Source organism: Vulpes vulpes, chromosome 2 (assembly GCF_048418805.1).
Source record: "Vulpes vulpes isolate BD-2025 chromosome 2, VulVul3, whole genome shotgun sequence".
Classification (NCBI taxonomy): Eukaryota; Metazoa; Chordata; class Mammalia; order Carnivora; family Canidae; genus Vulpes; species Vulpes vulpes.
This window is the reverse complement of record NC_132781.1, coordinates 118,624,220-118,648,106: the sequence shown is the minus strand read 5'-3', so window position 1 is coordinate 118,648,106 and position 23,887 is coordinate 118,624,220. Positions and strand designations below refer to the sequence as shown.

At 43.2% G+C, this 23,887-nt stretch overlaps 1 protein-coding gene across 48 annotated transcripts in view; it reads left to right on the top strand.

Annotated features, from left to right (window-relative positions):
• The window catches only part of ZMYND11 (zinc finger MYND-type containing 11), a 131,009-nt gene that overhangs the window by 9,358 nt on the left and 97,764 nt on the right, over positions 1 to 23,887 (top strand). The window contains exon 1 of one of the 48 annotated variants that reach the window (XM_072749716.1): positions 2,328 to 3,348. The exons of 45 other annotated variants lie outside the window; for them this stretch is intronic. The gene's annotated coding sequence lies outside the window, so the exon portion shown is untranslated. Of the gene's footprint in view, positions 1 to 2,327; positions 3,349 to 17,317; positions 17,353 to 23,887 lie in introns of those variants that run through there. 2 more of the 48 variants (XM_072749704.1, XM_072749707.1) reach the window with 2 other exon arrangements.

Below are 23,887 nucleotides of genomic sequence, written 5' to 3'. Positions count from 1 at the left end.
GATCCCATGACTTTTTTTTTTTTTTTTTAATGCGCAAGCAGTACTCCTTGTACTACTAGTAGTTTGTAGCTTTTGCTTAGGTATCCACCTTTCCCCTCCTCATCCTACCTTCTATGCTGACATCAGCTCAGAATTTACGGGGTTGTGGACATTTGTGTTCTCTGCTAGATTTCGTCTTCTCCTCTCCACCTATTGCCAAGCCTCAGTGATCTGTCCCCTCAATTTAACTGCTTTAGCCTCAGCCAGTTCTTATTCTCTTGTTATTACCTCAGCTTTACCCCATCATCATCTTCACGGTTTCTTGACCTGAGAACCCTGACTGAAATTTCCGAGTACGTAGTGTAATGCTGTACGCGGTGTGCGTAGGAGGACGAGATGCTGCTTTCTATCTTCGTGGCTGGCGTGGCATAGGCACTACACCGTTGTCTGGGCTCTACATCCTACATGGCTTTCAAATGAGCTCCTCTTCCACTTTCCATAAAGACTTACTTGCCTGGGCGAGAAATCTGCAGACCTACTTGCACTCCCCATCTCCTCAAAATCCTTCTTAACATAGCAGCCGATGCAGACAGGGCAGGCACATTGACTACAGATGTGAAATGAAGAACCAAACCTTTCTTTTCTTATCTTTTTTTTTTTTAAGATTTTATTTATTTATTCATGAGAGACACAACAGAGAGAGGCAGAGACACAGGCAGGGGAGAGAAGCAGGCTCCATGCAGGGAACCGGATGCGGGACTCGATCCCAGGGCCCTGGGATCATGCCCTGAGCTGAAGGCAGACGCTCAATCGCTGAGACCCCCCCAGGTGTCCCAAGAGACCAAAACTTTCTGATACCTTTCTTCAAGATTACAGGAAACATTTTAATAAAATTAAAACTTGAAATATTTTAGAAACAGGCATTGTATTGAAATAACAGGTATTTGGCAATTTAGCTATAGAAAGTACCAGATTTACTGGCAGATTTTGTCATTGTCTGCTGTTGCCATACACTTCACAGTGGAAGACAATGGTTAAGATTTCAGGTCGTCTTGAAAATGTAATAAAATATTTAATACTTTTTCGGAAGTATTATGAACTTTAATATTCTTATTACATCAGTTCAATAAAGACTGTATAAGAAACAAGCCCGGAATGACCCAGTCCTGCTCAGAGGTCAAATGTCAACCTAAATGCATGCTTTCCTGGAGGTTTGGCATAGGTACAGGAGTTTGTGACAGGAGCCTGTGTGCCCATGTGCTCGCCCCTTGCATGATTTGCCGTCTCTGATCTGGAAAGTGGTCATGTAACATCTTTGTTTTCCGGTTGCTCATTCATTATAATAATTACATATGTATATATATAATCATATGTATGAGATTTGCTCCTTCATGATGGTAAAATGTCCTTGAATGGACTGCTAAATAATTGAGGGTTTTAAAGACTTATAGTTGACTCTCATGTTATCAGAATCTACATACTGGAAAAGTTTAGCTGCAAACTTTGGTCTAATTTTGTGGATTAAAGAAGATGGTATTTTAAAGGCATGTGCTAGGAAGAGAGGTCATCACAAGCAGCAGTGAAGTTCATTCCTGTGTCTGTGAGGTGATCTGTGTTACTGTTACCATGAACTGTTTGCCGTTGGCTGTGACCCTCTGCCCTTCTGTCCCGTCCTTGGCTGCTGAAACGTACCCACGTTGATCCTGAGGTACAGATGGTTATTTGTCCTTATTCAGAGTTAACATTTACCAGTATACGGTCCGTGCATTATCACAAATTCCTCTTGAAAAAAAATACTCGAGAAGGTAGTGGCCACTTAACAGTGATTTCCAACACAAACATCATGTGGCCTATTCTGTAGACTTTTAGGTTCCTGAAAGACAGCGGTGATGCCATGTTGCCAGACTTGTTGGGGAATAACGTTAGGAGCGTGTCCTCGGGTACAGCAGCCCTTAGTCTGCCGCGGTGGCATCTGTTCAGCGCTGGCAATGTCTCACTGGAAACACGGTAGAAGCTTTGGTTTTCTTTGCATCTCAGCTTTAAGGGAGTTGCTTTATAATGTAAAAATGACTATTTGAAACATTTAAAAAGTAAAGATGATATTTTATTTTATTTATTTTATTTATTTATGATAGTCACAGAGAGAGAAAGAGGCAGAGACAGAAGCAGGCAGAGGGAGAAGCAGGCTCCATGCACCGGGAGCCCGACGTGGGACTCAATCCCAGGTCTCCAGGATCGCGCCCTGGGCCAAAGGCAGGCGCCAAACCGCTGCGCCACCCAGGGATCCCTGATATTTTATTATAATTTTTTTTTTAAAACATTTCTTTTTTTTTTAACTTTTTTTTTTTTTTTTTTTTTTTTTTTTTTTTTTTTTTTTATGATAGTCACAGAGAGAGAGAGAGGCAGAGACACAGGCAGAGGGAGAAGCAGGCTCCATGCACCGGGAGCCCGATGTGGGACTCGATCCCGGGTCTCCAGGATCGCGCCCTGGGCCAAAGGCAGGCACCAAACCGCTGCGCCACCCGGGGATCCCCGATATTTTATTATAATTGTAGTTTATTCTTTTTATTCACCATAGTCCTCTGTCAGGTGACTAGAGACACTGAACTCTCCCCAGTTGGGACCCTTTGCTTCTGGAGAAATGCAGCCTTCCCTCCTGTCAGGCCTCTGGTCACAGTTCTGTAAACAGACCTGCCATTTCCTTTCTCCAGGGTCATCTGCTAAAATCCTTGTAAAAAAGCCAGTCTCAGTGTTGAAAACTTGTTCTCCATAACCTTTTTACTGCATGGATTTTCCTACAAATTTAACCTTTTCTAGCCCGGTTTCACTGTTTGAAACCCGCCAGCCAGCAGGCACTGGCTGAGGAGACTTTCCCAGGTAACGTGACCGAAAATTTCCTTGCCTTTCAGCCTCAGAATGGTTGCGTTGCGTGCGCTACACTTTTTGATCTGTTGTCATCGCCTGGGTTGACAGGTGTAGGTGCGTTGCCACCCTCTGTGCACCGCAGGGGCTCTGCTAGCACTTTGCACGGTGGCCTCAGGCACAGATTGCCGTACCTCTCCTCCCTGGTTCTGGGTGTCCGGCCGTCCCCAGCCGAACCCGGGTGCCTGAACCGAGCAGGCCTGACGCACGTGCGTCCTGTCCAGAGGCAGCCACAGCCCGTCGTGCTCAGGAGCCCTGTGCACCACTTCACCGCGCGTGGGCCGTTCACACCGGGAGGTCGCCAACAGAAAGCACAGAACTGTGAAAAATGTGGCATTAAGTAGCCTGCAGAAAGGACACTGTGGACAGTCTGAGCTGGAACGGGCTGCCCTGCTCCCCCGCCCTTGGGACGCTCCCCTGTCCGCAGTGACAGCCAGAAGGCCACAGGTATGGAGTTGAGCAAGCAGGTGCATTCATAGACCTGTGATCTGCAAATAATGAGAATCCATGCTGATTTTAATTTCTGTATCTTTTATTTCATCTGAAAGTTAATGGCTACAAATGAAATGTGAGAAAATTGCTCTTACTTTGACTTCTATTAATTGGATACTTTTTCCTTGTAGTTTTTATGTCCTTAAAAATAGAGAACCTAGATAAGCAGTTGTGTAGAAAAAGGTTACACGTGTTAAAAAAACAAACTTGAAAACACGTTTGGCCTCAGTGGCAATCTTATGAAAAGCAGATTAAACCAGGATACAATTTTTGCACTTTTGGTTTTGGTTGAAAATTAGCAAGACTGGGGCACCTGGCTGGCTGGAATGTGTGACGCTTAATCTCAGGGTTGAGCCTGAGCCCCGTGTTGGGCATAGAGATACCTTAAGAAGAACAAAGAATCTAAGAAGGCTAACTAATATCCGTGGTGGTGGGGATTTAAGCACCCCTGCCCTCTATTCAGAGAAGAGCCTCTGCCCTCCTACACCATGACCCTGGGAGGACCATCTGTCATTGCAGTGGTGGTCTGATATTTGGTGGACAGACATTTAAAACAATTTTTTTTAAAATTTTTATTTATTTATGATAGTCACAGAGAGAGAGAGAGAGAGAGAGAGGCAGAGACACAGGCAGAGGGAGAAGCAGGCTCCATGCACCGGGAGCCCGACGTGGGACTCGATCCCGGGTCTCCAGGATTGCGCCCTGGGCCAAAGGCAGGCGCCAAACCGCTGCGTCACCCAGGGTTCCCTTAAAACAATTTTTAAAGGGAAAGGCAATCTTTGGAGAAAGACACATACCAGAAAGAGGTTAGCGTGTCAGTGAGTGTTGACAGTAAGGGAGGGCACAGACTATCACAGAAGTCAAGTACACAAGTGGTTTGCAACAGTGAGTCTGCTCCCTGCGGGACATTTGGCAAAGTCTGCAGACATGCAGACGTGTTTGATTGTCATGCTGTGGGAGATAGCGCTGGTGTCTGGCGGGTAGATGCCAAGGACTCTGCTAAGTGCCCCCAGAACACAGACGCTGCTCCATGGGAGAGGGCCCGAGGTTGAGAACCCCAGTGCAAGGCAGGCAGGTGTCCGTGTGCATGGCGACGAACCTGGGTTATCAGGAGAATGTTTGCTATCTGGGTACACGGTTTAAGTAGGTAGGTTGTATCTAATTAATGTTCAATTTCTAATCACCTTGTTTTAAGGAAATTTTAATGCTTAAAAAAAAAACACTTATTTGGAAGATTTATACATCTTATTTTTAACTTTTTAAAGTTTTTAAAATTCCAGTATGCTTAACATTCAGTGTTATATTAGTTTCAGGTGTACAATGTAATGATTCAACAATTCTTACACGTCTTGTTTTTAAATAAACTAAATATCTCTGTATTTTAGGTTTTTTTACTTACGTGAGTCCTGTAAGTTGTTGGAAAGCTTTTTTTCTTGTCCTGTGATTAATGTCTTAACATAAATACGGTAATGAGAGATATGCATACTTTGGGTTAAAGACCCTTATTTAAATTAAAAAAAAATCTAGTGCCCTCTTTATTTTATTCTATTTTTTTTAAAGATTTTCTTTATTTGAGAGACACAGAGAGAAAGGCAGAGACACAGGCAGAGGGATAAGCAGGCTCCAGTCAGGTAGCCCGACGTGGGACTCGATCCCGGAACTCTGGGGTCACGCCCTGAGCCAAAGGCAGACAGATGCTCAATCCCTGAGTCACCCAGGTGTCCCTGCTCTCATCTTTAGACAGTGTGAAAGCCATACATTGGAAGTAGATTATATTCTTTTGAGTGGTAGCAGTTTGGTCTGGATTTGCTTTCTTTCTTTTCTTTTTTTTTTAAAGATTTATTTATTTATTTATTTATTCATGATAGACATAGAGAGAGAGGCAGAGACACAGGAGGAGGGAGAAGCAGGCTCCATGCCGGGAGTCCGACAAGGGACTTGATCCCTTTGTCCAGGATCATGCCCTGGGCCAAAGGCAGGTGCTAAACCGCTGAGCCACCCAGGGATCCCCTGGTCTGGATTTTCATAAGTATCCAGAACATGACTCCCAAGTTCTTACTTAGTAAAAGCACAAAGTAATTTGAGTCAAGATAAGAATATAAACCAAAAATACTTTTCATATTAATATTTTAGGTTCTGTAGGCACAGATATTTTCACTGATATTTGAAACTTGGCAGTGTATAACCTATCTTTGATATTTTTTGGTGATGGAGGAGAGGAGGATATTATAAAGAGTTAAGTTTTCTTTTTTTTTTTTTAAGATGTTATTTATTTGAGACAGAATAGCACAAGTGGGAGGTGGGGGAAGGGGCAGAAGGAGAGGGAGAAGCAGACGCCTCGCTGAGCAGGACCCTGAGGTTCCAGGATCCTGAGATCATGACCTGAGCCGAAGGCAGATGCTTCACCAGCTGAGCCATCCAGGCGGCCCAAGAGTTAAGTTTTTTTATTTATTTTTTATCTTTTTATTATTTTTTTAAGGTTTGACTTATTTATTCATGAGAGACACACACACAGAGAGAGAGAGAGAGAGAGAGAGAGAGGCACAAAGACAAAGGCAGAGGGAGAAGCAGGCTCCACGCAGGGAGCCTGATGTGGGACTCGATCCCGGGTCTCTAGGATGAGGCCCTGGGCCGAAGGCAGGCACTAAACCGCTGAGCCACCCAGGGATCCCCTGAGTTAAGTTTTTTTAGAGTGAATTTCATAATTTATACTTCATCATTCTGTTATTAAGGATAAGCTACTTTGTACAGTATTGAACGTTTGATATTAGGTCTTGATAACTTGAGGAAAATAATTTAGATTTAAAATATTTTGCAAAGTGTCAAACATTGAAGTGCAGGTTTGTGTAATTCTACTTTTGTGTTTGGCTCCTCACTTGAATAAGACGATACATTCTTTGGCTTATGTGACTTCTGTTTTAGGTGTGCTCTTCAGTGGTTTCTAGAACATTCTTAGAATGGTGCAGCCCCTTCATAATCCGATTCTAGAAGCTTTTTTTTTTTTTTTAAGTTTTTATTTATTTATTCACGAGAGACACACACAGAGAGGCAGAGACACAGGCAGAGGGAGAAGCAGGCCTCATGCAGGGAGCCTGACATGGGACTTGATCCGGATCTCGAGGATCACGCCCTGGGCTGAAGGTGGTGCTAAACTGCTGAGCCACTCGGGCTGCCCTCTAGAAGCTTTTTATTCCCCAAGAAGAAACCTAAGATCCAGGAACAAATTCCCTATTGCCCCTCCCGCAAACCATGCAGCCCCTCCTCTGCTTGTACCCCCCACAGATTGGCCTACTCTTGATGTTTCCCATTGGGAGAGGGCTGTGGCATGTCGCCTTTTGTGTCTGCATCCACTCACTGAGCGTGCTGTTCTCGGGGTTCCTCCATGTTGTGGTTCGTGTCAGTGCTTCCTTTTTACGGGGATATAACTGACACAAGGCCGTGAGCGGTTAAGGAGGACCACATGTCGAGTTGCTGCGCTTGGACGTTTCCATGCCGTTACCACCGTGGAGCTAGCCAGCAGCTCCGTCACATCACATAATTATGATTTCTGTTTTGTGGTGAGAACATTGGAGATCTGGCCTCTCAGCAACTTTCTAGTGTGTAATATAGTATTGTTAACTATAATTACGGTGCTGTGCATTATACCCCAGGACTTGTTTATCTTCTAACTGGAAGTTTGTACCATTTGACCAACATTTCTCCAATTCTCTTGGTCATTTGCCTAGAAAAATTGTTGGGTCCCCCACCAACTCCTTTCCTCCTATTTTGAGAAACTGCTGAGCTGTTTTCAAAAGTGAAAAAAAAAAGCGGCTGCGTTGTTTTACGTGCCCACCAGCGTTGTACGAGGGTGCCAGCCTCTCTGTGTCTGCTGACACTTGTTGTCTCGTTGTTTGAGTGTGGTTGTCTTATGAGTGAGAAATGCCACCTCACTGTGGTTTTGATATGTGTTTTTCTAATGATGATGTTGGGCATCCGTTTGTGTGCTTATTGGTCATTTGTTTATCCTCATATCCTGATACCTGTTCATGTCATTCATTGCTCATATTTTGATTGGATTGCCTTTTTATGAAATTTTAAGAATTTTTTTATAGGTTATGCATACACGTCCTTTATTGGATACATGATTTGCAAGTATTTTGTTCTTTCTCTGGATTGTCTTTTTACTTTTGTGATGGTATCCTGTGAAGCACAAAGGCTTTTAATTTTCGTGAAGCCACTTCTTCATTGCATTTTTACACGACCTCTCATTCTTTTTTATACCTGCTTTGTAACCTACTGTGTGGGGGCCCCCATGCTATATTTAACCGATCCCCTATTGAATTACTATTACAGATAGCACTGTAATAAGTGCTTTGTGCATATAATGTGTGATTGTGCCACTGATGTTGCTGGGTCAACTGGTAAACACATAAATGATTTTGGTGGTTAATGCCACCTTCCCTCACATGAAGACTGTGATGTTTGTGTTCCCGCCAGCAAAGTTTAGGAGGGTTTTGCTCTGCAGTTACATAGAGGATGTTGCCGGGCTCTTCTATTTTTGCTAGTCTGATTACTCTTCTAATAGATTTCTGCGCGCACTCAGGGCTAAATCTGAACTTTCTATCTTGTTCTGTTAATCTCTGTCTTTTCATGTGCCAGTACTGCCACTGTATTAATTATATTTATTAATTATGTTTTAATTCCTGCTACAGCTGGCTCTTCCTCATTGTTTTTCTTATTTTGGAAAATTTTTGTTACAACTCCTAAATGAAATTTTTATGAAAATGTTTCTCGCTCCAGAAAAAATTTTGAGTACTGTAGTTGAAATTACATTATCTTATGAATTAACATAGGATGGGTTGGCATTTTGATGATATTGAGCCTTTCTACCCTAGAACATGATAGATCTTTCCATGTATTCAATTATACATTCCTATTTTTCAGGAGCATTTTATTATTCTCACTATATTGGTTTCTATCATATATTTAATTTTCTTTTATCTTCTCTTGTTGTAAATGGGATATATTTCTGTATATCTTCTAACTTTTTTACTCATTTATATGAAGGCATTGATTCCTATATGTTACTTTTTTTTATCCCATTTTATTAAATAAAGTCTTTTGATTGTTTTTTTCCTTAATTCTTTTTACTTTTCTGGATGTATAATCATACCATCTGCATCGTGTGCAAATAGAGATAGTGTACATTCCTCCCCGCCCCCCATTTCTGTTCAGATTGCTTCCTGTTGTGCCCCTGCATTGGTAAATACCTCCAGTGCAGTGCTCAAGAACGAATATAGTGAGGACCCATGACTCTATTTTAGCAGAGAATTCTCTAATATTTCTTCAGTAATGCTGGCTTTGTCACTGTATACATGTGTAGGTACATATAGTAACCCTACTTGAACAGATGTTTAATTTTGTCAAGCTTTTTTTCAGCACTTACAGAGGTAATCATATTCTTCTAAGCTCTTCCAGTATTAAGTATGTTAATGTGTTTCCTTTTGTCGGAACCATCATTTCATTCTTGGAAAACTGCATTTATTCTAATGTGCTGTTTGGTTCTGCTTGCAAAAATTTTATTTAGGATTTCTGCAAGGATATCCATAAATGTATATGTATTATTTATTGTTTGTAGTATGAATTTGTGTGTTTATTAAATCAAAGATACTCTCCATTTCGTCCTGACCCCTCTCATATTCTCTCTGATGTGGACTGGGTTCTCTCGGGGTCTGCTGTAGAGCCCTTGGCCCAGGAATTCCCTCTGTCTGCTTCCTGTGTTCAGTCCTGTCCTGGGACTGCACAGGATTCCCAGGTCTTCCTTTACAATGGTGTATTTACTCATGTTAGCTTCCTGAAAGAGGGGTGCATAGGGCGTTCATTTTGGGGTTATCTGCAGATGGAAAGTCTCCATTAAAAATTCAAACTTTATTAATGGATCATTTGAATGGTTACGGAAACTTGTGTTAAATGATTTTTCCTTAGTTTATTTTATTTTACTTTTTAAAGATTTCATTTATTTATTAGAGACACAGAGAGAGAGAGAGAGACAGACAGACAGGCAGAGGGAGAAGCAGGCTCCATGCAGGGAGCCCGACGTGGGACTCGATCCTGGTTCTCCAGGATCATGCCCTGGGCTGAAGGCAGTGCTAAACCGCTAAGCCACCGGGGCTGCCCCGATTTTTCCTGAGTTTAGAAGGCACTTCCCCATCATTTCCTAGCTTGTACGTCGCGGTTGAGAAGTCTGATCCATTCCAGTGTGTGGCCTCTCCCCTGGAGGCGCCTCTGCTCCCAGTCCTCCCACCATTCCTGTGCTGGCGCCTGGTGGGCCCTTTCCACCCGCACACGCCTATCTTCAGTGATTCTCTCCTCTGGTCTCTGAGTTTTTGTTTTTGTTTTTTTCCCCTACTTTATGGGGCATTGCTTCAATTTTATCTTCTGTTCCTTTAAGGAAATGTGTTATCTATCATCTTTAAAATTTTTCTCAATATTCCTATATAAATATATTCTGTGTATGGGTTCATAGATGCAATTCCTTTTCCATCTCTTTGATGATACTAGTTATGTGTATTTTGAAAATCCTTACTATTCCTGTATTCTCCGTTTCGGTCCCCTGTCCCCTGTTCTTTTCTGTTTGCGTGAAATGACCCTTCATCTCCTATTGAGAAGCTGCTCTCCAGTGTCTAGTGATCCGTGGCTGTCTGTCCATCTTGAAGGGTGAGGAACTAGAAAGCTAGTTTAAATTGTGTATGGGCTTTAATTGTAGGGATGTCAGGGGCCAGATGGCTGGTTCTCAGGTTCCCTCAGACATCAGTGTCTAAAGGTCCTTTCTTTGAGATCATTTCTCCAGGAAGTTTTCATTTGGCCTCTTGCCAGGGCCTGAGATCAGGTACCTGGAATTTGGCGATAGAAAGGAGATGCCAAGTATTTACAATTCATTATGTAGATTTTTATTGAACCTCCTGTTTTTAGTCCGTATCTCACCACCACCCTTCTTGTTGCCAGGTGTGCTTTCTGGTTCTGTATATACTTAGAGCCTGTGTCCCCGTTTCCTCAGGGATGAGAATGGGCGGCCGTCTGACTGAACCTAATGACACTACACATCCACAAGTCTAATTGCTTTTTTTTTTTTTTTAAAGATTTTATTTATTTATTCATGAAAGACACACACACACACACACAGAGGCAGAGACACAGGCAGAGGGAGAAGCAGGCTCCATGCAGGGAGGCTGATGCAGGACTCAATCCCGAGACTCCAGGATGACACCCTGGGCTGAAGGCAGGCACCAAACTACTGAGCCACCACTGAGCCCCCCAGGGATTCCCAAAGTCTAATTACTTCTTATCCAGCCCATTAAATAAGGCCATTTATTCAGTATCCCTGATTATCCCTGTACCTGCTGCCTCCTGTTCCCAAATGTTTCTGGAATTGTAGGCAGGTGGCTTGTTTTTCATCATCACACCCCTGTGTAAACCAGATCTTTGGCCAGAACAGTTGTAGTTCCTGTATCAGTCTCTTTCCACTTTTTTGTGGAATGTGTGTTAATCAAACATGTTTGTTTGGTCCTTCTGCCTGTCCCCCGTCCCAGGCTTGCCATTGTGGCCTAAAACATGTATAACTAGTTCTTTTTCATCATTCATCTCTTATCTCAAATAGTATCTCCTTAATTTTCTAGGATAGTCAGGATTGGTTAGATTATGCTGCAGTAACAAGCAACCTCCACATCTCGGTGGCTTAAAAGAACAGTGGTTCCTGCTCATCTGACGCACCCCTTATAGATTGGCTGGGAGCTGTGCTGTGCATTGGGACCTAGGACGACACAGCAGCCACTGTCTGCAGCATTGTGGCATAAAGGGGAAAAAAGCATAGCAGATCATAGAGGAATTCTAAATCTTCCAAAATAGAATTGGCATTGATCCTTTTTACTGAGACTCCATTTGCCACATCTAGTCATGTGGCCACACCTAGATATTGGGCAGTGGGGAAGTACAGTCCTACCAGTGCTGGGGTCAAGAACTAGAAGTTTTTGGTGAACTTCTAAGTTCACTAAACTAAGGATTACCATAGCAGCTTGGCCACCCTATGTAGGGATGTGTTAGGCATTTTTTCCAGAGAAACAGAACCAGTAGACCATGTGCGTGCACACAAATGCACATTATCGTGAAGGCTTTGCTTTGAATTTATGGAAGCTCAGGGGTCCTAAGATATGGGAGCTGGAGACCAGGAAAGGTGGTGCTGTGCTCCTGTTTGAGTCCAAAGGCTTGGAAGCCAAGGGGGCTGATGGTGTGAATCCCCATTCCAAGTCAGGAGAGGGAGGAGAGGAATTGGCCACCCTAGTAGTGAGGTGGAAGGAAAAGGCACATCCCTCCTTCCTCAACCTTTTGTTCCATACAGGCCCTTTGCAGTTGGAGGAGGCCCCCCTCACCACTCACCATGCAGAGGGATGGAGGAAAGGAGAGATATCTGCTTTGCTGACTCCATAGATTCAGATGTTAATTGGGCCCAGATACAGCATCTAGCCAGCTGTCCAGGTGCTTGTGGCTTGTGACATTGGTATATAAAATTAAAAAAAAAAAATGTTTTTTTTTTTTTTAAGATTTTATATATTTATTCACGATAGACACAGAGAGAGACAGGCAGAGGGAGAAGCAGGTTCCCTGTAGGGGCCTCTGATGCGGGACTCCATTCCAGGACCCCGGGATCATGACACGAGCCAAAAGCAGATGCTCAACCACTGAGCCACCCAGGTGTCCCAATACATAAAATAAACCATCCCCAGAGTGAGCCCTCACCTTTTGTTTCCTTCATACAACTTGGCACTATGCAAATTCATCTCGTTTTTATGTTTCTTGTCTGCTCCCCCCTCTTCTGAATTGTCCACGATGACCCAAGTACCTAGAGCAGTGCTTGGCAAAGACAAGCACTCATAAGGCCTTGGATGCATGATGACCGGATCATGAATCACGAAAGCATCTTCTGAAGAGGCTTGATTATAGAACTGCTTCTCTGTTTTCTTTTATGCCCATTAAACAAAATTAGGTATGTGTGTAGTATGAACTGCTGTGGATAACTAATAGTAGCTTCCTTTAATATTAAAGAGTTAATTTTTAGGTATTCAAAACATTTTAGGAAAAGTAGTTAAGAAATCACTTCTCATTTGCAACAACGTGGATGGAGCTAGAGAGTATTGTTTTAAATGAAAATAGCTAGAGAAAGACAAATACCATATGATTTAACTCATGTGGAATTGAAGGAAAAACAAGTGAAGAAAGAAAAAGAAACAAAAAATCTCTTAACTACAGAGAACACACTGCTGGTCACCAAAGGGGAGGGGAGGGGGAGATGGTGGAAACAGGTGATGGAGATGAAGAACACTTGTCCTGATGAGTACCGGGTGATGTGTAGAACGGGTGATGTATAGAAGTGCTGAATCACTACATTGTGTACCCGAAACTAATATTACACTGTGTTAACGGGAATTAAAAACTTAGAAAAAGAAATAATCTTACTAGAAAACAAAATTATGTACTTATAATTTCTTTCTTTTTTTTTTTTTTTTGTACTTATAATTTCTTAAACTTCCAATGGTAACATCAATTTAGATTACTGGTTAAAAAAATCTTGGCTCAGTAATATGGAAGTGCAAAATTAGGAGTGTTGTCTAAAAAAATTTTTTTAAGGATTTTATTATTTGAGAGAGAGAGAGTGGGTGAGCAATAGAGAGAGCACGAGGGGAGGAGGGGCAGAGGGAGAAGCCGACTCCTCGCTGAGCAGGGAGCTTGATGTGGGGACTCCATCCCAGGACCCTGGGATCATGTCCTGAGGCAAAAGCAGATGCTTTACCGACTGAACCACCCAGGTGCCCCAGGAGTGTTACCTAAAAAGCAAATATTTTCACCTCTTTGTTATATAATATTTTTATGAGATACTCATATATTTCTGCTCTGTAAGGAGAGAGAGACATTTGTGTTCTATTTAATTTTATGTTACAAGATGTTAAAAAACCCAATCTTTGGGCAGCCTGGTGGCTCAGCGGTTTAGCGCCGCCTTTGGCCCAGGGCGTGATCCTGGAGACCCGGGATCGAGTCCTGTGTCGGGTTCCCTGCATGGAGCCTGCTTTTCCCTTGGCCTGTGTCTCTGCCTCTCTCTCTCTCTCTGTGTCTCTCATGAATAAATAAATAAAATCTTAAAAAAAAAACTCCAACCCAATCTTTTGATCTTTTTTATCTTTTTAGTTTCTTCTGTCCTTACAGAAGTGAGTAGTTACTAGCTTTAGTCCCTTTTGTTTGCAGATGACATTCTTACGAAAGGAAACGTTTGTTTCTTCTTTGACTAAAAAGTTTTCACATCTAGGAAGTTGAAGCTTTTTATATTTATGCTGCTGTTAGGAAAGAAAGCTGCTGGTCCATTTTCGTTCTTCTGCATGTGGCGTCTTGTTTCTGAGGCTGTCCTTTCCCCATCATATATTCTTGGCTCCTTTGCTGTGAAGTAGTTGACCCTATGCATGGGTTTTTTTCTGGGTTCTCTGTGTGTTCATTGATCTCTGTGCCTGCCTTTATGCCAATACTAGATTAATGGCGATAGTTTTGTCTTTAAGAATGTTTCTTCCAGTTTCATTGAGAAGTAGTTAACACAGTACTATGTAGGCCTGATGTGTACACATTGGAGTTTGACTACGTACATCATGAAATGGTACCGCAGAGTTGAATTAGCGTCCATCATGAAAAGAAATAAAGGAAAAAGATGATTTTCCTTCTAATGAGGACTCATAGGCTTTACTCTCTTAACAACTTTCACATACACTGTACAGCAGTGTTAGCTCTCCTAACAGAGTGAAGACAGGAAGTGTGATGCCTCCAGCTCTGTTCTTCAAGATGGAAAAGAACTAATTAGTCTGTACTCCAGAGTTCTATTTAGATAGATTTATTGGCCTCCACAGGTTTTTTTTTTTTTTTTAATATTTTATTTATTCATGAGAAACACAGAAAGAGAGGCAGAGACACAGGCAGAGGGAGAAGCAGGCTTCATGCAGGGAGCCCAAAGTGGGACTCGATCCTGGGACTCTGGGATCAGGCCCTGAGCCAAAGGCAGACAGACACTCAACCGCTTAGCCACCCAGGTGTCCCTCCACAGGCCATTTTATTTTGCACTCTTTTGGGATAAATTCAGACTTAGTCATATAACAAATACTTGTCGAATAGTTTGTGTCGGGGCAGTAGGATATTGTGCTGGATGGTCATGGGTTTCTGTCCTACAGAACACATGTAATAGAAGGAAGGAGAAAGAGCGAGATCCCCTGGGGTGGGTAGAGTGCTGGTTTTGTGAGCATAGAGCACTAGCTGTTATTTCAAAGGCTTGAGGCTAACTGCAGGGCCCTTGTTTCCACACTGTATATCACTGAGCAACAGAAGATTGAGAACAGTGCTTTTACAGACTCTTGTATTGATCTCAATAATATATTATATTCCCAAATAGAGAATGTTTTCTTTAGTATTCTCTAGATTTGGAAATATTCATCCTTTTGCATCTGACTAGAATTATCGCTCATTTGCATGTGCTTTTTATGTTCAGAGTAAAGGCTAATTACTCCTTGGTTAGTTTGGATTCATCTTCTGGCTTTCCAGGGATTATATATTCCTTGTCTCTTGGATAGTCAGCCTTAGCCTTTCAAGTACATCCTCTTCCTGGATTGCAAACATTTCAAGTCTTTTACATTTGAAATAAAAGTTCAAACGTGCCTTTGGGCAAAACATGATGAAATGAACATGTATTATTTCCTGAAATCCTATTAAAAAGCATAAAGTACCTAAACCTATGAGGACAAAATGAAAGATAGACTTGAGCATGGAAGAGTTGTCATAGCATTTGGTAAACCGGAAAGAAGTGTGTGGATTGGTTTTTGATTTAGCAGGCAGGATAGCTGAGTGCCCGCAGAGGAAAGGACCAGGAAGCATGCCAGTTTGGGCCTCACAGATGTGGACGTCTCAGGAGTTAGAGGTACTGGGTGGCTCTGGCGGCGGCATGGATGGCAGGGGTCAAGAACAGAGTGATTTGTCCTAGTGTATGCAGCACCATGCTCGGCACCTCCAACCCAGTCAGGACTGTCTCCTGTCCTGCACAGCTCATGAAGCCTATTACCTGGAAAGGGCAAACCAGAGCAATTCTGATCCAGGCCCACCCGAAGAAGGTGGGCGATGCCACTCTGAAAACGGGTATTAGGAGGTCTGGACTTACACGTCTAGCCATGGTGGGCCAGCGGCTATTGGGCTTGCATTCCCATGGCAAACTGTGGTGATAATGGGTAAGAGCTGCGAAGCAGTGGTTTGCAAGGCACTGGCGCATAGGCAGTGTGAGACTGGTCTTGAGACGAGAGACAGGAGAGACAGGAGGTGACCGCCAGGCTCACTCTGGTCTGTACCTGGGGAAGCTAAGATGCAGGTTGCAGCTGGGAGCAGTTGGTTGTGTGGGTCAGCATGGAGAGGGGGAGACTGCATGTCTCAGGATGAGGTGCAATATTTGCATTGTCCTAAACGTGTAGATGATCGATTTGAGCAGGAATTGGGGTACTGCTGTTGAGAAGAGAAAGGATGGGGGTGGGGGGGTGGATCGTCCGGGAAAGAAGTCAACAGGGAAGGGTAGTCACGTGATTTATGGATAGCGAGGTAAGTCCCTGAAAACAAGACTAGAGGCGGTTGAGAGCGATTGCCTTAGGATAGCAGAGTTGGGTAGGGAGGATTTTCATCCACGTATTTAAGTAAACTGAGGATCCATTTTGTTTTTTTGTTTTTTTAAAAGATTTTATTTATTCATTCATTCAGAGAGAGTGAAGAGAGAGGCAGAGACACAGGCAGAGGGAGAAGCAGGCTCCATGCAGGAAGCCCGATGTGGGACTCGATCCCGGGTCTCCAAGATCACACCCCAGGCTGCAGGCGGCCCTAAACCGCTGGGCCACCGGGGCTGCCCTGAGGATCCATTTTGAATACGCCACAGATCGCGTGCTGTCCAGGTCTTTGCAGCGGCTCCGTCTCCCCCTTTCTCTCGGTCTCCTGGAGCATGTTCTGCTCGCCTTTGGTGTTTCCACGTCCCACGCACTCCTGAACCCCGTACAGTCAGGCTCTTGCCGCAGGTCCCCAGCAACTCCACTGTGTGGGCTGACACGGTTCAGCCGTTTGTGGGCCTTGTGGGCAGCGCGCTGTGCTCCCCGAGGCGTCCTGAGCGCTGCCTCCCTGAGGGCAGCCGTCCTGCATCTGCCCTTGGTGTCCCCTCTTCCGGCGCGTGTTGGACCAGCTCTCGGGGGTCCCAGCTCCCCCGCGCCCTGCTGCCTGCTTGTGAGCGCCTCCGGGGAGGGTGCAGACGCCCTGCTTGGGGGTCCCCAGGCCCAGCTCGCGGCACCACCACCTGCCCCTCAGTTTGCATTCCCGGAATCCAGTCCCGTGACCTCTTCCCGTCGCTGACCTGTCCTGTGCGCTGCAGTGGGCGCTGACCTAGGGCGACTCTTTCCTGGAGCTCCGGTTGGCCTGCTTGCCTTTTGCTGTTGGCTGGCTTGAGGGGAGCACCTCGCCCGAGCCCCGGCTCCCCGCTCCCCTCCTCCTTAACCTTTTGTGAAATTGGCTCTGCTCTTCCTGGTCAGGGAAGCCGGAGGTCCAGTTCACACACGGGGCTCCCTTCCTGCAGCCGGGGAGGATGTTGCGATGGGTCTCGTCAGGGCTGGGTTGGGCTCTGACCCATGTCTGCGGGGTCTAAGCCGGGGCAGAGGCGGTGGTGGGCGCAGAGCCCCGCTGACGGTCTCCTGCTGCCCGGCCTCCTCCAAAGGGAGGCCCATCCTGGAGGATGCAGGGCTTCCGACCCGCTGTGGTGTCTCATGTATTCTCATCGACACAGACAGACCGCCTGTGGATTCCACAGTAGTTGTCCCTCAGAATTTCTCATTACTTTTCAGACTCTTGTGAAGTTGAAGAAAACACACATATTCAGACTTGGTAAGACCTGCCATTAAAAAGGAGACTTAGATTTATGTAAATTTATATTTATGGTTAAATATATAAAATTCCACAAGGGATAAAATCAGGAAAAACACTTGACTTTGTGCTGTTTACATGTTTTCATGTTTTCTGCAAGATTGCATGTTCGTTTTTAAATTTGTGGACTAACTTGCACGGTGGTCCTGCTGGTTCCTTGTCAGCTGGTGCTGGATGGTGCATTCGCCCGAACTGAATCTTGGTTTTGCTAGTACTAAAGACTAACAAATGTCAAAAACAATCATGCTATTTTAAAATAGGGGTTAAGGGATCCCTGGGTGGCGCAGTGGATTGGCGCTTGCCTTTGGCCCAGGGCGCGATCCTGGAGACCGGGGATCGAGTCCCACGTCGGGCTCCCGGTGCATGGAGCCCGCTTCTCCCTCTGCCTGTGTCTCTGCCTCTCTCTCTCTCTCTCTGTGACTATCATAAATAAATAAAAATTAAAAAAAAAATAAAATAAAATAGGGATTAAAAACTCAAATGTAGGGACGCCTGAGTAGCTGAGCAGTTGAACATCTGCCTTTGGCTTGGGCCATGATCCTGGATTCCCGGGTTCAAGTCCTGCATTGGGCTCCTTGCATGGAGCCTGCTTCTCCTCCCTCTGCCTGTGAGTCTCTCGTGAACAAATAAAATCTTAAAAAAAAAAAAAAAAATCTTAAAAAAAAGTCAAATGTAATTATCTGTACCTTTAACTTAATAGAAAAAATAGTCTACTGGCAATAAATGATTATTGCAGAGACTACTGTAAAAGTTACTTAAAAACACAAAAATCTACTAAAAGACTCCTTTTTTTGGCATTCAAATTCATCACATTAAAAACATTTTTTATTGTGGTAAAATATACATAAAATTTACCACAGTCCATCCCATAAGACTTCATCTTGTGAAACTGAAACTCTTTACCCATGAAACACTACCTCGCCTCCACCCCTGGCCCCCCGCCCCCACTGATCTGTGTTCTGTGTCTGTGGTCGTGGCCATCGGAAGGACCGGTTACAAGTAGAATTATTCGGTGTTTGTCTTCTTGTGACTGGCTGGCTGATCTCACTCAGCATAATGCACTCAAGTTTTCTCCATGTTGTAGCATGTGGCAGAATTTTCTTCCTTTTTATGCTGAATAATATTCCCCAGTGTGTGAATACCACGCTTTGTTAAGCCTTCATCTGTAGATGGACACTTGAGTTGCCCACATGTTTTAGCCGTTGTGAGTCATGCTGCTGTAAGCAGGGTCTCTCTTCAAGACCCTGCTTTTGATTCTTTGGGCTATATACCCAGAAGTGTAATGGCTGGATGATACAATAATTCAATTTTTAATTTTTTGAGGAACCTCAATACTGTTGACCTCAGTGGCCGCATTATTTATTCCTGCCAACAATACACAGGGGTTCTCCTTTCTCCACGTCCTCACTAGTGCTACTTTTCTGCCCTTTTTAAAAATATAGTAGCCATCTATGAGGTAGTATGAGGTAATATTTTACTGTAGTTTTGATGTGCATTTCCCTAATAAATCTATTACATTTTCAAGTGATAGGACATAGAGCCAGAAGATTACATGAACCTAAAGCACCTTGGTTTGATGTTTTCCAACTATGAGCTGTTTGGTGGGCAGATGAGAGTTTCTAGAGCCTCCTGCCATCATTGCTCCCCACTACCCACCCTCCCTTTGTGGGGTGTTTTGGTTTCTGTGAGTGAGCCAGGAAAGCACCACGTAAATTTTATTTTATTTTATTTTTTAAGATTTTACTTATTTATTCATGAGAAACAGAGAGAGAGAGGGAGAGAGAGAGGCAGAGACACACACAGGCAGAGGTAGCAGGCCCCAGGCAGGGAGCCCGATGTGGGACTTGATCTCGGGTCTCCAGGATCAGGCCCTGGGCTGAAGGTGGCACTAAGCCACCCGGCTGCCCCCAATTTTTTTGTCTTTTTCTAGATTTTTATTTATTTGTTTAGAGAGCTCAGGCAGGGGGAGTGGCAGCCAGAGGGAGAGGAGAAGCAGGCTCCCCGCTGAGCAGGGAGCACTACCCGGGGCTGGATCCCAGGACCCGGAGATCGTGACCTGAGCTGAAGGCAGATGCTTCACCCATTGAGCACCCAGGTGCCCCAGCACTACATAAATTTAGGACAGAAGCACTATTCAGATAATTTAGAAGTTTCTTGAAAATAGTTTGCATTTTCCTTGAGTGAGTATGAAATAACTGGAGGACAAGCCGGTCGGTTTGTTTCCAGCATTCCACAGCAACCCTCAGAAGATCTCTGTCAGGGTGTCCTTGGAATGTGTCCTGTGCCAGGTCCTTCTCTTTGAGAAAGCTCAGTCTGGCTTTGCTTCTGGGTAGTAAGATACACAGACTTAAACTTTTGCATATGATTTGTTTTTTTTTCTTTAATTTTAACGTCATTTGGCAAATAAACATATAATCTAGGTGGAAATGGTTTGGCGTTTTAATTTAAAATTTTAAGACAATTTGCAAGAAATCCAGAATTATCAATAGCTCTTCAGTGTTTCTAAACCCAAGTTTCTTTCCTGTACTTATGTGCGAAATGATATGTATGTAGAGAATGATTTGTGATTTACTTTAACAAATGTTATTTTTCAGTAATGTTTTCAATGGATTAAATACAGATAAGGATATTGTTTACATTGTGTTAACTACCTTCCTCTTACAAAAATTTTGACGGAGGAAAACATCCATATAGGAACCTGAGCTTGGCAACATGAGAATAACAGCATGGCTCAGTGAATAGTCCCTAAGTAAATATACCCCTATAATCACAGTCTAGGTGGAGAAGAACTCTTAACAGCATTGCAGAATGTGCCCTCACCCAGAAGAGAATCCAGTCCCTCTCCTCACTTCCGTGCTCTTAAAACTTCTCTGATCAGCTGCGTTTGAGCTTTTTGTGTTTGGTTATCATGTATTATTTTGTGTTTGTCTTTCCATTACATTTAGTTGTGTTCATTCATTTCATTGTTAGGTAGTTATTGTTTCATGGTAGGACTAAACCGTGGCACTTTTATCCGGTCTACTGATAGTGGGTAGTGGATGTTGATTTACTTCTGGTTTGGGGTTATTACAAATACTACTGCTTTGAAAATCTATTCTTTTTTTTTTTTTTAAGGTTTATTTATTTGATTTAGAGTGAGAGAGCACCGTTGGGGGATGGGAGGCCAAGGGAGGGGAGGGGTCTCAAGCCGACTCATGACCCTGACATCAGGACCTGAGCTGAAACCACGAGTTGGATACTTAACTGACTGAGCTACTTGGACGCCCCCATTGATTTGAAATACTTGTATGTATCTTTTGGAGACCATGTCATACATTTCTGTTGAGTATATATATCTAGGAGTAGAAGGTTCAATTTTAATATATAATTCCAAACTGTTTTTGAAAGCACTGTATCAGTCTATACTTGAGTTAGCAGAGCATCCCAATTCCTTTGGCTCATAACTTGCTTGTCTTTTAATTTTTACTGTCCTAATGATACTGCTTTATAAAGAAATTCTTAATTTTAATGTAGTCCTATTTAGTAACTTGCTGTTTGTAGGTGAAAGCTGTCCCCATTTCAAGATCATGAAAACAGGATGCTGCACTTTCTTCTAGAAGCTTTACTATGTTTATAATCTATCAGGAATTAAGTTTGGTGTGTTTTGGACTGGTTGTCTGATTTTCTCTTCCCACATGGGTATCTAATTCACCTACATTATTTGTGGAAAGCCTTACCTGAACTCGCTGCTCTGCGGTGCCATCTTTGTCACAGAAGTCTAGTGACCATGGATGCATGAATCTGCTCTTGGGTTTTCTCTTACTTTCTATGAGTGTATGACTCTTCGTGTCCTTATGTAACACAGTCTTAATTGCTCTAGCTTTACAGTAAATTTTGATATATGGTGTCAGATCTTCCAATAAATTCATTGTGGCCTTGTTATTTTATTTTTTTTAAGATTTTATTTATTCATGAGAATACACAGAGAGGAGAGAGAGAGAGAGAGGCAGAGACAAAGGCAGAGGGAGAAGCAGGCTCCATGCAGGGAGCCTGACATGGGACTCGATCCCAGGTCTCCAGGATCACGCCCTGGGCTGTAGGTGGCGCGCCAAACCGCTGAGCCACCAGAGCTGCCCGTGGTCTTGTTATTTATTTGTTGTTTATATTACTGGTCATTCTTGATCATTTACATTTCCATATAAAATTCAGGCTCTTGGGATCCCTGGGTGGCGCAGCGGTTTGGCGCCTGCCTTTGGCCCAGGGCGCGATCCTGGAGACCCAGGATCGAATCCCACGTCAGGCTCCTGGTGCATGGAGCCTGCTTCTCCCTCTGCCTGTATCTCTGCCTCTCTCTCTCTCTCTCTGTGACTATCATAAATAAATAAAAATTAAAAATAAAAAATAAAAAAAAATAAAATTCAGGCTCTTTTGTTAATTTACACATAAAAATCTAAGAAAATATTGATTGGATTTGCGCTGAATTTTACATCAGTTTGAGAAGGAGCATTTTTATAATGCTCATTTTCTAATATGTGAATATGATGTATTTTTCCATTACTTAAGTCATTTCTACTTTCAATGTTTTGTGGCTTTCTGGATAGAGATCTTGCATATCTTTTGTTAGATTTATTCCGAGATCTGACTTTTTTGAGTGTTATCATAAATAATATACTTTTTTAAAAGATTTATTTATTTTGGGGGAGGAGTAGAGGGAGAGTCTTTTTTTTTTTTAAAGATTTATTTATTTATTTATGATAGACAATGAGAGAGAGAGAGAGAGAGAGAGAGAGAGGCAGAGACACAGGCAGAGGGAGAAGCAGGCTTCATGCCGGGAGCCCGATGCGGGACTCGATCCCGGGACCCCAGGATCACGCCCTGAGCCAAAGGCAGGCGCCAAACCGCTGAGCGACCCAGGGATCCCCGGGAGAGAGAGTCTTAAGCAGACTCTCTGGTGAGCATGGAGCCTGAATTGGGGCTGGATCTCACAACCCTGAGATCACGACCTTGAGCCAAAACCAAGAGTCAGACACTTCACTGACTGAGCAACCCAGACGTCCGTGTAAATACCATCTTATTTTTTTTCGTTTACTCATTGTTACTCCTGTTGACCAATGAAAGGCAAAACTGCCACCCGCAAAATAAACTGTGTGCATGTATTTGGAATCTTAAGGTTTCCCATTTGGGAGACAGAGTTGATTGTAGCATGTTCCAGAGAGATAAAGGAGGTTAGAATTTTTAAAGAGGAAAGAAGGAATATATTTAAGTTGCTTTGAATAAGATGTGATTGGTGCTAGTGTGGCTACATTTAAACTCATCCATACCTGATTTGTTGCTAGAGCTACTGCTAAGCAGGAAGTGCAGATATGTCCATTTTTTAAACATTTATTTATTTTTAGAGTGAGAGAGTGTGTGCAAGCAGGGAAAGGGGCAGAGGGAGAGGGAGAGAAATCTCAAGTAGATGCCCCACTGAGTGCAGAGCCCATTGCAGGCCTTGATCTCATGACCCCAAATCATGACCTGAACCAAAATCAAGAGTCAGATGCTCAACCAACAGAGCCACCTGGGTACTCCTCATTTATGTCCCATCTGACACGCAACAGGTGCTTTGGCTGTTAGCTGAGTTCTGCAACAATTCTGAGAATTTGAGACAGGAAATGTGCATAAGCCCCACTTCCTCTCTGTTCTTCTGATATTCTTGAGGACATTTATTAATTTAACAATTCATCTGTAGATTTTTTTGAATTTCTCTGTAGATAGAAGCATGTCTTCTCCGAATGACAGTTGTAATTATTCTTTTTTTTTTTTTTTTAAGATTTATTTATTTACTTATTCATGATAGACATAGAGAGGCAGAGACACAGGCAGAGGGAGAAGCAGGCTTCATTCTGGAAGCCTGACGTGGGACTTAATCCCAGGACCCCAGGATCGCGCCCTGGGCCAAAGGCAGACGCTAAACCACTGAGCCACCCAGGAATCCTCTAATTATTCTTTTCTGATCCCCATGTATCTTATTTCTTGCTTTATTGCCCTGACTGGGACTTCCAGTATGATGTTGAATAGAAGTGGTGAGTCTGGGTATCCTATCTCATTCTCATTTGGAGAACTTTTTTGAGTCTAGTTTTTCTGCTTCTGTTTTTTTTTTTTTTGTTTGTTTGTTTTTCTGCTTCTGGTTTTAAGTGGATACCCTCTTTCAGATTAAGGAGTTTCCCTGCTATTCCTGTTTTGCTTTTAGTGGTTACGAATGGATGAAGAGTTTTATCCGTGTTTTTCTGCATCACTGAGCTGATTTTATTATTTTCCTTTATTCTGTTAATAGGCGAGTTGCTAGGATTGTTTAAGAAACTTGGTCACGCTGTATTGTACTTTATGTATTTCTGGGTTTGATTTGCTAATATTTTACATTCATGAACATGAATGATATGGACCTGTAATTTTCAGTGTCCCTTTCAGGTTTTGATATCAAGGTTATTACGTTGATATCATACAACTTTGGCCTGTTTATTGTTTTTTTGTTCTA